The sequence below is a fragment of the Somniosus microcephalus genome, unplaced genomic scaffold, assembly GCF_052327205.1.
Source record: "Somniosus microcephalus isolate GS21.2 unplaced genomic scaffold, FLI_Smic_1.0 unresolved_chr1, whole genome shotgun sequence".
NCBI lineage: Eukaryota > Metazoa > Chordata > Chondrichthyes > Squaliformes > Somniosidae > Somniosus > Somniosus microcephalus.
The window spans coordinates 112,712,647-112,726,551 of NW_028225179.1; positions in this window are offsets into that span (position 1 = coordinate 112,712,647).

A 13,905-nucleotide genomic window follows, 5' to 3' on the forward strand; every position below is an offset into this window, starting at 1 on the left:
GGAATGAAAGTAAGGAGGAAGGCAGGAAGGAAAGATGGATGGAAGGAAGGAAACGGATGAATGTAAGGAAGGATGGAAGGAGGGAAGTAAAGGAAGGAAGGAAGGAACAAGGAAGAAGGGAAGAAGGATGGAAGGAAATATAGAAAGGAAGGAATGAAGTAAGGTAAGGAGGGAAGAAATGAAAGATGGAAAGAAGGAAATAAAGAAAGGGAGGATGGAAGAAAAGCAGGAAGGAAAGAAATAAAGAAAGGAAGTAAGTAAATTAAGGAAGGTAGGAAGGAATGAATGAAGGAAAGGAAGGAAGGAAAATGGAAGAAATTGAAGGAAAGGAAAGAAAGAAGGAAAGGAAGGAATGAACGAAGAAAGGAAAACAATGATAAAGGAAGGAAGGATGAAAAGGAAGGAAAGGAAGGAAAGCAGGAGATAAAGGAAGGAACGAACAAAAGAATGGAGAAAAGAAAGCATGGAAGGAAGGAACGAAGGAAAGAGAGTAAAGTAAGTAAGGACTGAAGGAAGAAAGAAAGGAAGGAAATAAAGAAAGGGAATGAAAGAAAGAATAGAAGGAAGGAAGGATGGAAGGAGGGAAGGAAGGAAGAAAGAAAGGAAGCTGGAAAGGATGGAAGAAAGAATGAAAGGAAGGAATGACGGCAGGAAATAAAGAAAGGGAAGGAAAGAAAGGATAGAAGGAAAGTAGGAAAGAAAGACTAGAAGGAGGGAAGGAAGGAAGAAAGAAAGGAAGGTGGGAAGGAAGGAAGACAGAAAGGAAGGAATAAAAGAAGGGAATAAAGAAAGGGATAAAAGGAAGGATAGAAGGAAGGAAGGAAGGAAAGGAAGGAAATAAAGAAAGGAATGAAAAAAGGATGGAAGGAAGAACAGGAAGGGGTGAGGGAAGGAAGGAATGAAGGGAGGAAAGGAAGGAAGAAAACGAAGGAAGGAAAGGAAGGAAGGAAAGGAAGGAAGGAAAGGAAGGAAGATATGATGGAAGAAAGAAGTAAAGGACGGAAATAAAGAAAGCAAGGAAGAAAAGAAAAAAGGAAGGAAAGAGTGGAAGGAAGTAGAGAAGGAAGGAAGAAAAGGAATTAAAGGAAGGAAAGAAGGCAAGGAAGGAAAGAAGAAAAGAAAACAAGGAAGGAAGGAGGATGGAAGTAAAGGAAGGAAAGGAAGAAAAGCAGGAAAGAAAGGAAGGAAGGAATGAAGAAAAGAAAACATGGTTGAAAGGAATGACAGAAGAAAAGAAGGAAAGAAAGAAAGGAAGGAAAGGGAGGAATGAAGGAAGCATGGAAAGAAGAGAGGGAGGAAGGAAGAAAGAAAAGAAGGAAGGAATGAAATAAAGGAAGGAAGGAAAGGAAGGGAGGAAGGAAATAAAAAAAGAAGGAAAGAAAGGAAGGCAGGAGGGAAGGAAGGAAGGAAAGGAAGGAAATGAAGGGAAATAATAAATTATGGAAAAAGGGACGGAAGGAAGAAAGGGAAGGGAGGAAGGAAGGAAGGAAGGAAGGAAGGAAGGAAGGAAGTAAAGGAACGAAATAAAGAAAGCAAGGAAGAAAGGAAGAAAAGAAAGAAAGGCAGGATGGAAGGCAATGAAGTAGAGAAGGATGGAAGAAAAGAAATAAAAGGAAGGAAGGAGGATGGAAGAAAAGGAAGGAAAGAAAGGAAGGAAGGATGGAAGGAAGGAAGATAACAAAACATGGTTGGATGGAAGGGTGGAAGATAAGATGGAAGGAAGGAAATAAACAAAGGAAGGAAATAAAAGGAAGGAAGGGAAGGGAGGCAGAAATGAAGGAAGAGAGGAAGGAAGGAAAAAAAGGAAGGAAGCAAGAAAGGAGGAGAGGAAGGAAGGAAGGAAGAAAACAAGGAAGGAAGAAATGAAATAAAGGAAGGAAGGAAAGAAAGGAAGGAAGAAAATAAAGGAAGGAAGGAGGGAAGAAAAGCAACGAAAGGAAAGGAAGGAAGGAAGGATTGAAGGAAGGAAGGGAGAAATGAAGGTAGGAAGGCAGGAAAGAGATTAAAGTAATTAAACAAGGAAGGAAGAAAAGAAGGAAGAGTGGAAGGAAGGAAGCAAAGGAAGAAAACGAAGGAAAGAAGGAATGGAAGGAAGGAATGAAGAAAAGAAAACAAGCAAGGAAGGGAGGAAGGAAAGAAAGAGAGTAAAATTAGTAAGGAAGAAAGGAAGAAAAGAAGGAAGGAAGAGAGAAAGGAAGAAAGGAAGGAAAGCAGGAAGGACTGAAGGAATGAAGGAAGGAATGAAATAAAGAAAGGGAGGAAAGGAAGGGAAGGAAGAAAAGAAAGAAAAGAAAGAGAAAGGAAGAAAGGAAGGAAAGAAGGAAGGGCTGAAGGAATGAAGGAAGGAATGAAATAAAGGAAGGGGGAAGGAAGGAAGGAAGGAAAGGAAGTTAAGGAATGAAACGAAGGAAGGACAGAAGGAATGAAGGAAGGAACGGAAGAAAAGTACGGAAACAAAGTACGGAAGGAAGGGGAAAAAGGAAGGAAGAAAGGATGAACGGAGGGAAGGAAGGAAGGAAGGAAGGAAGGTAGCAAGGAAGGAAGTTAATGGAAGGAAGGAATGAATGAAGGAAGGAAGGATGTATGGAAAGGAAGCATAGAAAACAAGGAAGCAAAGAAAGGAAGAAAAGTAAAGATGGAAGGCAGGAAGGAAGTAATTTAAGGGAGGAAAGTAAGTAAGGTAGGAAGGAAGGATGGAAGGAAGGAAGGAAGGAAGAAAATAAATGAAGGAAGGAAGGAAAGGGATGAGGGAAGGAAGGATCGGGTACTGAATTTGGATGATCAGCGATGATCACATTAAATGGTGGAGCAGGCTCGTGGGGCCGAATGGCCTACTCCTGCTGCTATCTTCTATGTTTCTATGAAGGAAGGAAGGAAGGAATGAAAGGGAGAGAAATAAGGAAGGAAGAACAGAAGGAAGGAAAAAAAGAATGGAAGGAAGGAAGAAAAGGAAGGAAGATAGGAAGTTAGAATAGCAGGATGGAAGGAAGGAAATAATGAAAGGACGAAGGGAAGAAAGGAAAGAAGTAAATGAAGATGATAAATGAAGGAAGGAAAGGAAGGAAGTAAGGAAAAAGGAAGGAAGTATGGAAAAACAGAAGGAAGGAAGGGAAGAAGAAAGAAATACAGAAAGGAAGGAAGGAAAGGAAGGAGAAAAGGATGGAAATATAGAAAGGAAGGAAGGAAAGGAAGGAGGGATGGAAGGAAAGGAAGGGAGGAAGAAAGGAAGGAAAGGAGGAAGGAAGGAAGGAAGAAAATAAGGAAGGAATGTAATAAAGAAAGGAAGGGAGAAAACGGAGGGATGGACTGAAGGAAGGAAATAAAGAAAGGACAGAAAAAAGGAAGGAAGGAAGAAATATTGAAAGGAAGTAGGAAAGGAAGGAAAGGAAGGAAGGAGTGAAGGTAGGAATGACGGATGTACAAACAGGTGGACAGAGGAAAGGGACTGAAAGTAGGAAATGAAGGAAGTAAGGAAGAAAAGTAAACAAGGCAGGAAGAAAAGCAAGTTAAGGAAGGAAGGAAGGAATGAATGATGGAATGAATGAATGAAATATAGGAAGGGGGAAAGGAGAGAGGGAAGGAAAGAAATAATGGAAGAAAGGAATGGAAGGAAGGAAATAAAGAAAGGGAAAGAAAGGAAGGAAGAATAGGAAGGAGGGAATTAAACTAAGGAAATAAATAAAGGAAGGAAATAATGAAGAATGGAAGAAAAGGAAGGAATGATGGAAGGAAAGAAGGAAGGAATAAAAGGAAGGAAAGGAAGGAAAGAAGGAAAGGAAGGAAGGGAGGAAAGAAGGAAGGGAGGAAGAAAAGGAAAGAAGGGAGGAATGGAAGGAAGGAAGGAAAGAAGGAAGGAAGGAAAGGAAGAAACGAAGGAAAGGAAGGAAGGAAAGAAATCAAGGATGGAAAGAAAGAGAGTCAAGTAAGGAAGGAAGGAAGGGGGAATAGAAGGAAGGAAGGAATGTTGAACGAAAAGAAAACAAGGAATGAAGGATGGAAAGACGGAAGGAAGGAAATAAAGAAATGGCGGACAGGAAGGAATGAATGAAGAAAGGAAGGAAGGAATGAAGGGAATTAGGAAAGGAAGGAATGAGTGAAGGAAGGAGGGAAGGTAGGAAGTAAAGGTAGGCAATAAAGAAAGAATGGAAAAAAGGTAGGTAGGAAGTAAGGAAAAAGAAGGAAGATAAGTAAGGAAGGAAAGAAAGGAAGTAAGGAAGCAAAGTAGGAAGAAGAAAGGAAGGAATGAAGTAATGACATAAATATAGGAAGGATGGAAAGGAAGGAGGGAAGGAAGAATAGAAGGAAGGGAGGAAGGAAGGATGGAAGGAAGGAAGGAAGGAAGAAATGAAGGAAAGCAGGAAGGAAGGAAATAATGAAAGTAAGACGAAAGGAAGGAAGGAAGAAAAGGAAGGAAAGAAGGAAAGGAAGGAAGGAAGGAAGGAAAGGAAGGAAAGAAGGAAAGAAAGAAAGGAACGAATGAACGAAGAAAAAAATACATAGATGGAAGGACGGAAAGAGAGAAAGGTAAGGAAGGAATGAAGGAAGAAAAGGAAGGAAGAAAGAAAGGAAGGAAGAGCTGAAGGAAGAAAGGAAGGAAGTAGGGAAGAAAAGAAGGAAGGAATGAATAAAATAAAGAAAGGAAGGAAAGGAAGGGAATGATGGAAGGAAGCAAAGAAAGGAACGATAGGAAGGAAGGAAGCAAAGGAATGGAAGAAGGACTAAGGAAAGGAGAGAGGAAGGAAGGAAGAAATAATGGAGGTAAGGAAATAAAGAGAGGAAGGATGAAGAAAAGGAAGGAGGGAAGGAAGGATGGAAAGAAAGGAAAGAAAGAAAGGGAGGAAGGATGAAAAGAAGGAAGGAAGGAAAGAAGCAAAGGAAGGAAGAAAGGAAGGAAACAAAGGAGGGAAGGAAGGAAGAAGGGAAGGAAGGCAGGAACTAAAGAAAGGGAAGGATTGAAAGGATAGAATAAAAGGAAGGAAAGGAAAGAGGGAAAGACGGAAATAAGAAGGAAAGGAAGGAAGGAAAGAAAGGGAAGAAAATGAACAATAGAAGGAAGAAAGGAAAGGAAGGAAACAAAGAAAGGAAGAAAAAAGGAAAGAAGGAAGCAAAGGAAGGCTTGAAGGAAGGAAGGAAGGAATGAAGAAAGGGAAGGAAGGAAAGGAAGAAAAGAATGAAAGCAAGAAACGAAGGAAATAAGGAAATGAAGGAAGGAGAGGAGGAAGGAAGAAAAGGAAAAAGTAAAGAAGGAAATAAAGGAAGGAAGGATGGAAGGAATGAAGAGAAGGAAACATGGATGGAAGAAAGGAAGGAAGGAAAGAGTAAAGTAAGTAAGGAAGCAAGGAAGAAAAGTAGGAAGGAATTAAAGAAAGGAAGGAAAGGAAGTAATGAAGGGGAGGAAGGAAGAAAGGAAGAAAGAGAGGAAGGATGCAAGGAAGTAAAGGAAGAAAGGAAGAAAATAAGGAAGGAAGGAATTAAATAAAGGAAGGTAGCAAAGGAAGGGAAGGAAGGAAGGAGATAAGGAAGGAAATAATGAAAGGAAGGAAAGAAAGGAAGGAAGGAGGGAAGGAAGGGTTTCAAATGAAGGAAAGGAAGGAAGGATGGGAGAAATGAAGGAAGGAAAGAGAGTAAATTAAGTATAGAAGGAAGGAATAAAAGAAGGAAGGAAGAAAAGAATGATGAAGGAAGGAAAGGAATGAAGAAAGGATGGAAGGAAGGAAGAAAGAAAATAAAGAAAGGGAGGAAAGAAAGGATGGAGGGGGGCAGGAAATAAAGAAAGGAAGGAAGGAAGGAAGGAATGGAGGAAGGAGGGGCAGAAGAAAGGAAGGAAGGAAATAATGAAATGAAAGAGGGAAATGAAGGAAGAAGGGGAGGAAGGAAGAAAAGGAAAAAGGAAGGAAGGAAGAAAAGGAAGGAAAGTAAGGAAAGAAGGAAAGAAAGGAAGGAAGGATGGAAGGAATTAAGAAAAGAGAACATTGATGGGAGAAAGGAACAAGGAAACAGAGTAAGTAAGCAAGGATGAAAAGATGGAAGGAAGGAAATAAAGAAAGGAAAGGAAGGAATTAAGGGAAGGAAGGAAGAAAGGAAGGAAGAGAGGAAGGAAGCAAGGAAGAAATGGAAGGAAGAAAAGAAAGAGGGAAGGAATGAATCAAATACAGGAAGGAAGGAAAGGGAGGGAATGAAGGAAGGAAGTAAGGTAGGAAATAAAGAAAGGAAGGAAAGAAAGGAAGGTAGGAGGGAAGGAAGGAAAGGTTTGAAAGGAAAGAAAGGGTGAAATGAAGGAAGGGAGGAAAGAGAGTAAAGTAAGTAAGGAAGGAAGGAATATGAGAAGGAAGGAAGAAAAGTATGACGAAGGAAGGAATGGAAGCAGGGGAGGAAGGAAGGAAGAAAAGAAGGAAGGAAATAAAGAAAGGACATAAGTAAAGGAAGGAATGAAGGACGGAAGAAGGAAAGGAAAGAAGGAAAGAAAGGATGGAAGGAACGAAGGAACAAAGAAAAGAATACATGGAAGGTAGGAATGAAGGAAAGAGAGTAAACTAAGTAATGAATGAAAGAAGAAAAGGCAGGAAGGAAGGAAGAGAGGAAGGAAGGAAGAGAGGAAGGAAGGAAGGAAGAAAAGAAGGAAGGATTGAATGAAATAAAGAGGGAAGGAAAGGACGGGAATGAAAAAGGGAGGAAAGAACGAAGGTAAGAAATAAAGAAAGGAAGGAAGGAAGGAAGGGCGGATGGTAGCAAGGAAGGATGGAAGGAAGGAAGGAAGAAAATGAAGGAAAGGAAGGAAAGTAGCAAAGGAATGAAGGAAGGAAGGAAAGCAGGGGAGGAAGGACGTAAGGAAGGAAGAAAATAAGGAAGGAAATAAAGAAAGGATGAAAGTAAAAGAAGGAAGGAAGGAAAGGAAGGAAGGACAGAAAGGAAGGAATGAATGAAGAAAAGAAAGGAAAGAAGGAAAGGAAGGAGTGAGCAAAGGAAAGAAAATGAGGAAAAAAGAAGGAAGGCAGAAAATAAGGAAAGGAAGGAAGGAAAGGACAGAGGGAAGGAAATAAAGAAAGGAAGGAAAGGAAGGAAATAAAGAGAGGGAGGAAAAAAGGAAGGATAGAATAAAAGGAAGGAAGGAAGGGATGAAGGAAGGGAGGGAAGAAGTAAAGGAAGGAGCAAAGAAAAAAGCAACGAAGAAAGAAAGAAAGGAAGGAAAGAAGAAAAGAAAACATGGACGGAAGGAAGGAAGGAAGGAAGGAAAGAGAGTATATGAAGGAAGGAAGGTGGAAAAGAAGGAAGGGAGGAAATAATGAAGAGGGGAAGGAACAAAGGAAACGAAGGAAAGAAGGAAAGGAAGGAAGGAATGAAAAAGAGAAAACCAAGAAGGAAGGTAGGAAGGAAGGAAGAAAAGAAGGAAGGAAGCAAATAAAGAAAGGGAGGAGGGAAAGGATGGAGGGAAGGAAGGAAATAAAGAACAGAATGAACGAAGGAAGGAAGTAAATGTAGGAAATAATGAAAGCAAGGAAGAAAGGAAGAAAAGAAAGAAAGGAATGAAGGAAATGAAGGAAGGAGGGGAGTAAGGAAGTAAAGGACAAAGGAAGGAAGAAATGGAAGGAAAGTAAGGAAAGAAGGAAAGAAGGGAAGGAAGGATATAAGGAATGAAGAAAATAAAACATGGATGGAAGAAAGGAAGGAAGGAAAGAGAGTAAAGTAAGTAAGGAAGCAAGGAGGAAAAGAAGGAAGGAAATATAGAAAGGAAGGAAAGGAAGGCAGGAAGGGGAGGAAGGAAGAAAGGAAGCAAGAGAGGAAGGATGCAAGGAAGAAAAGGAAGGAAGGAAGAAAAGAAGGAAGGATGGAAGGAATGAAATAAAGGAAGGAAAGGGAGGGAAGGAAGGAAGGAAATAAGCAAGGAAGGAAATAAAGAAAGGAAGGAAAGAAAGGAAGGAAGGAGGGAAGGAAGGAAAGGTTTGAAAGGATGGAAAGGAAGGAAGGGAGAAATGAAGGAAGGGAGTAAGAGGGTAAAGTAAGTAAGGAAGGAAGCAAAGAAGGAAGGAAGAATAGAATGACAAAGCAAGAACAGGAAGCAGGGGAGGAAGGAAGGAAGGAAGTAAAGAAGGAAACGAAGGAAGTAACGATGGAACAAAGAAAATAAAACATGGAATGTAGGAATGAAGGAAAGAGAGTAAAGTAAGTAAGGAATGAAAGCAGAAAAGGTAGGAAGGCAGAAAGGAAGAGAGAGAGAGGAAGGAAGGAAGAAAAGAAGGAAGGAATGAATGAATGAAATAAAGAGGGAAGGAAAGGATGGGTATGAAGAAGGAAGAAAAGAAGGAAGGAATGAAATTAAGAAAGGATGGAAGGTAGGAAGGAAGGAAGGAAGGAAGGAAGAAAATGAAGGAAGGGAAGGAAAGAAGCAAATGTTAGATTCGAATTTCGGAGTAAAACCAGACGGAGAGACGGAACTGCTGACAAAGTTAAAGTTTATCAGAAAACGGCCGGAAGGCCTTGTGCAAAAGGGAGAGGAGGGAGGCTCCTGAGACTCGCACCTGGCTCTCAAAAGAAATACAGCATACAAGCATTTTATATGCCTTTAAATAAGCAATGGCCATTGGTTACAAAAGTGGGCAGCCACCTACAGACAATGTCACTACAGTTACTCTCTTATTGGTTGGGTGATTAGTTACTCAATGTCGGGAGCTACCATGAGGTGTTCTTTGACATACACCATAACATAATTTCTAGACATCTGGCTTCTGTGAGCAAGGTCGCGTAATTCTTGAGATAATAAACAATGTCAGCTTTTGGTTGCAAGCAGACATTACAAAGGAAGATAAGGCCTTTGAGGCAAAGATAGAAATGGCTGACTCCCTATGAAGTTCAGATTCCCTTGTCTCTCAGAAAGCCAGCATTAAACACTGCTTCTGTAACACTGATAACAACAAAGACGGAGACCACGAGTTTTCAAAATATGCTGTGGTCTGCTATTTCTACAGTACTTAGTTAAAAAGGGTTAATGATGGTCAAGTGTCCCAGCATGCTTTGCAGCTACCTAAATACTACATGTACGTTTTTAATACATATATTTCTTAATAAGTGAAGCTAATCATCCTTTACATATAATTTCCTGTACTGCAGCCATCTCTACAGCTTTGGTTAATATATTTAAAGACTAGACGATTCAGGCTTTGGTTCACAGGCCTATTTTTCAAATCCAACACAAAGGAATGAAGGAAGGAAGGAAAGGAAGCAGGGGAGGAAGGAAGGATGGAAGGAGGGAAGGAAGGAAGGAAGGAAGGAAGAAAAGAAGGAAGGAAGGAAATAAACAAAGGATGAAAGTAAAGGAAGGAAGGAAGGAAAGCAAGGAAGGAAGGAAAGGAAGGAATGAACGAAGAAGAGAAAACAAGGAAAAAGGAAGGAAGGAAGAAAAGGAAGGAAGGAAGAAAATGAAGTAAAGGAAGGCAAGAAGGAAACAAAGGAAGGAAGGAATGAAATAAAGAAAGGAAGGAAAGGAAGGGAATGACAGAAGGAAGGAAGGAAAGGAAGGACGGAGGCAAGGAAGGAATGAAGCAAAGGAAAAAAGGAAGGAAGGAAGCAAAGAAAGGAAGGAAAGGACGGAAGGCAGGAAGAAAAGAAAGAAGGAAGGAAAGAAGGAAAAGGAGGAAGGTAAGAAAGGAAGTAAGGAAGAAAAGGAAGGAAAGAAGGAATAAGGAAGGAAGGGAGGAAGGATGAAAAGAAGGAAGGAAGGAAATAAAGAAAGGAAGGAAGGAAAGGAAGGAGGCAAGGAAGAAATGTAAGAAAGGAAGAAAAGGAAGGAAGGAAGCAAAGTAAGGAAGGAAACGAAGGAAGGAAGGCAGAAAGAAAACAAGGAAGGAAGGAAAGAGGGAAAAGGAGGAAGGTAAGAAAGGAAGGAAGAAAAGGAAGGAAAGAAGGAAGGAAGGCAGGAAATAAAGAAAGGAAATCAAAGAAAGGATAGAAGGAAGGAAAGAAGGAAGGAATGGAAGGGGGGAAGGAAAGGAAGGATAGAAAGAAGGAAGGAAGGAAAAGAAGGAAATAAATAAAGGAAGGAAAAAGGGAAAGAAGGAAGAAAAGGAAGGATGGAAGGAAGGAAGGAAGGAAATTGAGAAAGGCCGGAAGGAAGAAAAAAAGGAAGGATGGATATAAAGAAATGAAGTAAGTAAAGGAAGGAATGAATGAAAAATTTAAAAAATGGAAGGAAAGGAAAGAGCAAAGGAAAGAAAATGAGGAAAAAAGGAAGGGAGGTAGGAGGAAGGAAGGAAGGAATGAATGAAATAAAGAAAGTGAAAAAAGGAAGGGAAGGAAGGAAAGGAAGGAAATAAAGAAAAGAAAGAAACAAGGAAGGAAGGATGGAAGGGCGGAAGGATAGAAGAAAATAAAGAAAGGAAGGAAGGAAAGGACAGAGGGATGGAAGGAAATAAAGAAAGGAAGGAAAGGAAGAAATAAAGAAAGGGAGGAAGAAAGGAAGGACGGAAGAAATGGAAGGAAGGATGGAAGGGAGGAATGAAGGGAGTGAAGAAGGAAATTAAGGAATGAGCAAAGAAAATAAAGGAAAGAAGAAAATAAAACATGGACGGAAGAAGGCAGGAAGGATGGAAAGCGAGTAAAGTAAGGAAGGAAGGTAGAAAAGGAGGAAGGAAGGAAATAATGAAGAGTGGAAGTCATGCAGGAATAAAAGAATGAAGAGTGCAAGGAAGGAAATGAAGAAAAGAAGGAAAGGTAGGAAGAAATGAAAAAAGAAAACAAGAAGGAAGGCAGGATGGAAGGAAGGAAGGAAGAAAGGAAGGAAGAAAAGAAAATGAGGATGAAAAGAAAGAAGGAACGAAAGAGAGTAAAGTAAGGACCAATGGAAGAAAAGAAGTAAGGAAGAAATGAAGAGGGGAAGGAAGAAAAGATGGAAGGAAGAAAAGGAGGAAGGAAGGAGGGAAGGAATGAATGAAATAAAGAAAGTAAAGAAAGGAAGGGGAGGAAGGAAAGGAAGGAAATAAAGAAAAGAAAGAAACAAGGAAGGAAGGATGGAAGGAAGGTAAGAAGGAAGGAAGAAAAGAAGGAAGGTAGGAAAGAAGGAAGAAAAGAAGGAAGGTAGGAAGAAAATACAGAAAGGAAGGAAGGAAAGGACAGAGGGAAGTAGGAAATAATGAAAGGAAGGAAAGGAAGGAAGGAAATAAAGAAAGGAAGGTAAAAAGGAAGGAAGGAAGTAAAGGAAGGAAGCAATGTAAAGAAATAAAGACAGCAAGGAAGGGAGTAAGAAAAGAAAGAAAGGAAGGAATGGAAGGGAAAGGGAGGGAAGGAAGGAAGTAAAGGAAGTAAATAAAGAAATGAAGAAAAAAGGGAGGAAGGAAGAAAGGAAGGAAGGAAGGAAATGAAGGAAGGAAGTAAAGGAAGGAAGGAAGGAAGAAAATAAAGAAGGGATGATGGAAGGAAAGAATGAAATAAAGAAAGGATGGATAAGAAGGAAAGGAAGGAAGAAAAAAGGAAATAGGGAAGGAAATAAAGAAATGAAGGAAGGAAGGAGGGAAGGAAGTAACAGAGGGAAGGAAGTAACGAAGTAAAGGAAGAAAAGAAGGAAGGAAGGATATAAAGAAAGAAAGGAAGGAAAGGAACGACAGGAAGAAAGTAAGCATGGAAGGATGGAAGGTAGGAAGGAAGGACGGAAGGAAGGAAGGAAGGAAAGAAGGAAGAAAAGGAATAAAGGAAGAAAGAAAGGAAGGGAGGAAGGAAGGAATTAAACAAAAGGATGGAAAGGAAGGGAAGGCAGGAACTGAGAAAATAAGGAAGGAAGGAAATAATGAAATGAAGGAAGGAAGGAGGGAAGGAAGTAACAAAGTAAAGGAAGAAAAAAAGGAAGGAAGGAAGGATGGAAGGAAAGAGGAAAACAGGAAGGAAAGGAAGGAGGGAGGGGAGAAAGGAAGGAAAAGAGGGAGGAATGAAATAAAGATAGGAAGGAAAAAAGGAAGGAAAGAAGACAGGAAGGAAAGGAAGGAAAGTAGGTAAGGAAGGAGGGAACGAAGATAAGAAAACAAGGAAGGAAGGAAATAAAGAAAGGAATGAAATAAAGGAAGGAAGGAAGGAAGGAAGGAAGAGCAGAAGGAAGGAAGGAAGGAACGAAATAAAGGATGGAAAGGAAGGGAAGGAATGAAGGAAGGAAATAAAGAAAGGAAGGAAGGAAGAAAAGGAAGGTTGGAAGAGAAGAAGGAAGGAAGGAAATAATGAAAGGAAGCAAGGAAATGATGGAGGAAGGAAGGAAGTAATACAGGAATAAATGAAGGAAGGAAATAAGAAATAAAGGAAGGGAAGGAAGTAGGGAATGAAGGAAGGGATGGAGGAATGAAGGAAACACCAAAAGGAAGTAAAGGAATGAAGGAAGGATGGAAAGGTAGGAAGGACGGAAGGAAGGAAGGATGGAAGGATGGAAGTGGGGAAGGAAGGAATGAAATAAATAAAGGAAGGAAAAACTGAAGAAAGGAAGAAAAGGAAGGAAGGAAGAAAAGGAAGACGGGCAGGAAGGAAACATAGAAACATAGAAACATAGAAGATAGGAGCAGGAGTAGGCCATTCGGCCCTTCAAGCCTGCTCTGCCATTCAATGAGATCATGGCTGACCATCCAAATTCAGTACCCTGTCCCCGCCTTCTCCCCATATCCCTTGATCCCTTTAGCCTCAAGAAATATATCCAACTCTTTCTTGAATATATTTAATGAACTGGCCTCCACCGCCCTCTGTGGCAGAGAATTCCATAGGTTCACCACTCTCTGGGTGAAGAAGTTCCTCCTCATTTCAGTCCTAAATGGCTTACCCCTTATCCTCAGACTATGACCCCTGGTTCTGGACTCCCCGGCTATCCAAAACATCCTTCCTGCATTTAGTCTGTCCAGACCTGACAGAATTATATTGGTTTCGATGAGATCCCCGTTCAATCTTCTAAACTCCAGTGAGTGTAAGCACAATCGACACAATTTCTCCTCATACGTCATTCCTGCCATCCCAGGTATCAGCCTGGTGAATCTTCGCTGCAATCCCTCCATGGCAAGAACGTCCTTCCTCAGGTAAGGTGACCAAAACTGCACACAATACTCAAGGTGCGGTCTCACCAAGGCCCTGTGCAACTGTAGCAAGACATCATTGTTCCTGTACTCAAAACCTCTTGCAACGAAGGCCAGCATACCATTTGCCTTCTTAACCGACTGCTGCACCTGCATGCTTATCTTCAGCGACTGGTGCACATTAACACCCAGGTCTCTTTGCACTTCCCCTTCTCCCAATCTATTGCCATTCAAATAATAACCTGCCTTCCTGTTTTTGCCACCAAAGTGGATAACCTCACATTTATCCACATTATAGTGCATTTGCCATGTTTCTGCCCAATCACCCAACATGTCCAAATCGTACTGGATTTTCACGACATCCTCCTCACAGCTTCCCTCCCACCCAGCTTTGTGTCGTCTGCAAATTTGGAGATATTACATCCAATTCCCTCGTCCAGATCATTAATATATATTGTGAACAGCTGGGGTCCTAGGACCGATCCTTGCGGTACCCCACTAGTCACTGCCTGCCACTCGGAAAATGACCCATTTATTCCAACTCTTTGCTTTCTGTCCGTCAACCAGTTCTCTATCCAAGTCAATACCTTGCCCCCAATCCCATGTGCATTAATTTTGCACGCTAATCTCTTATGTGGGACCTTATCGAAAGCCTTCTGAAAGTCCAAATACACCACATCCACTGGTTCTCCCTTATCTATTTTACCAGTTACATCCTCAAAAAATTCCAGTAGATTAGTCAAGCATGATTTACCTTTTGTAAATCCATGTTGACTTTGTCCGATCCTGTCACTGCTTCCCAAGTGCTCTGCTATTACATCTGTTATAATAGATTCTAGCATTTTCCCCACTACCGATGTCAGGCTTACCGGTCTAT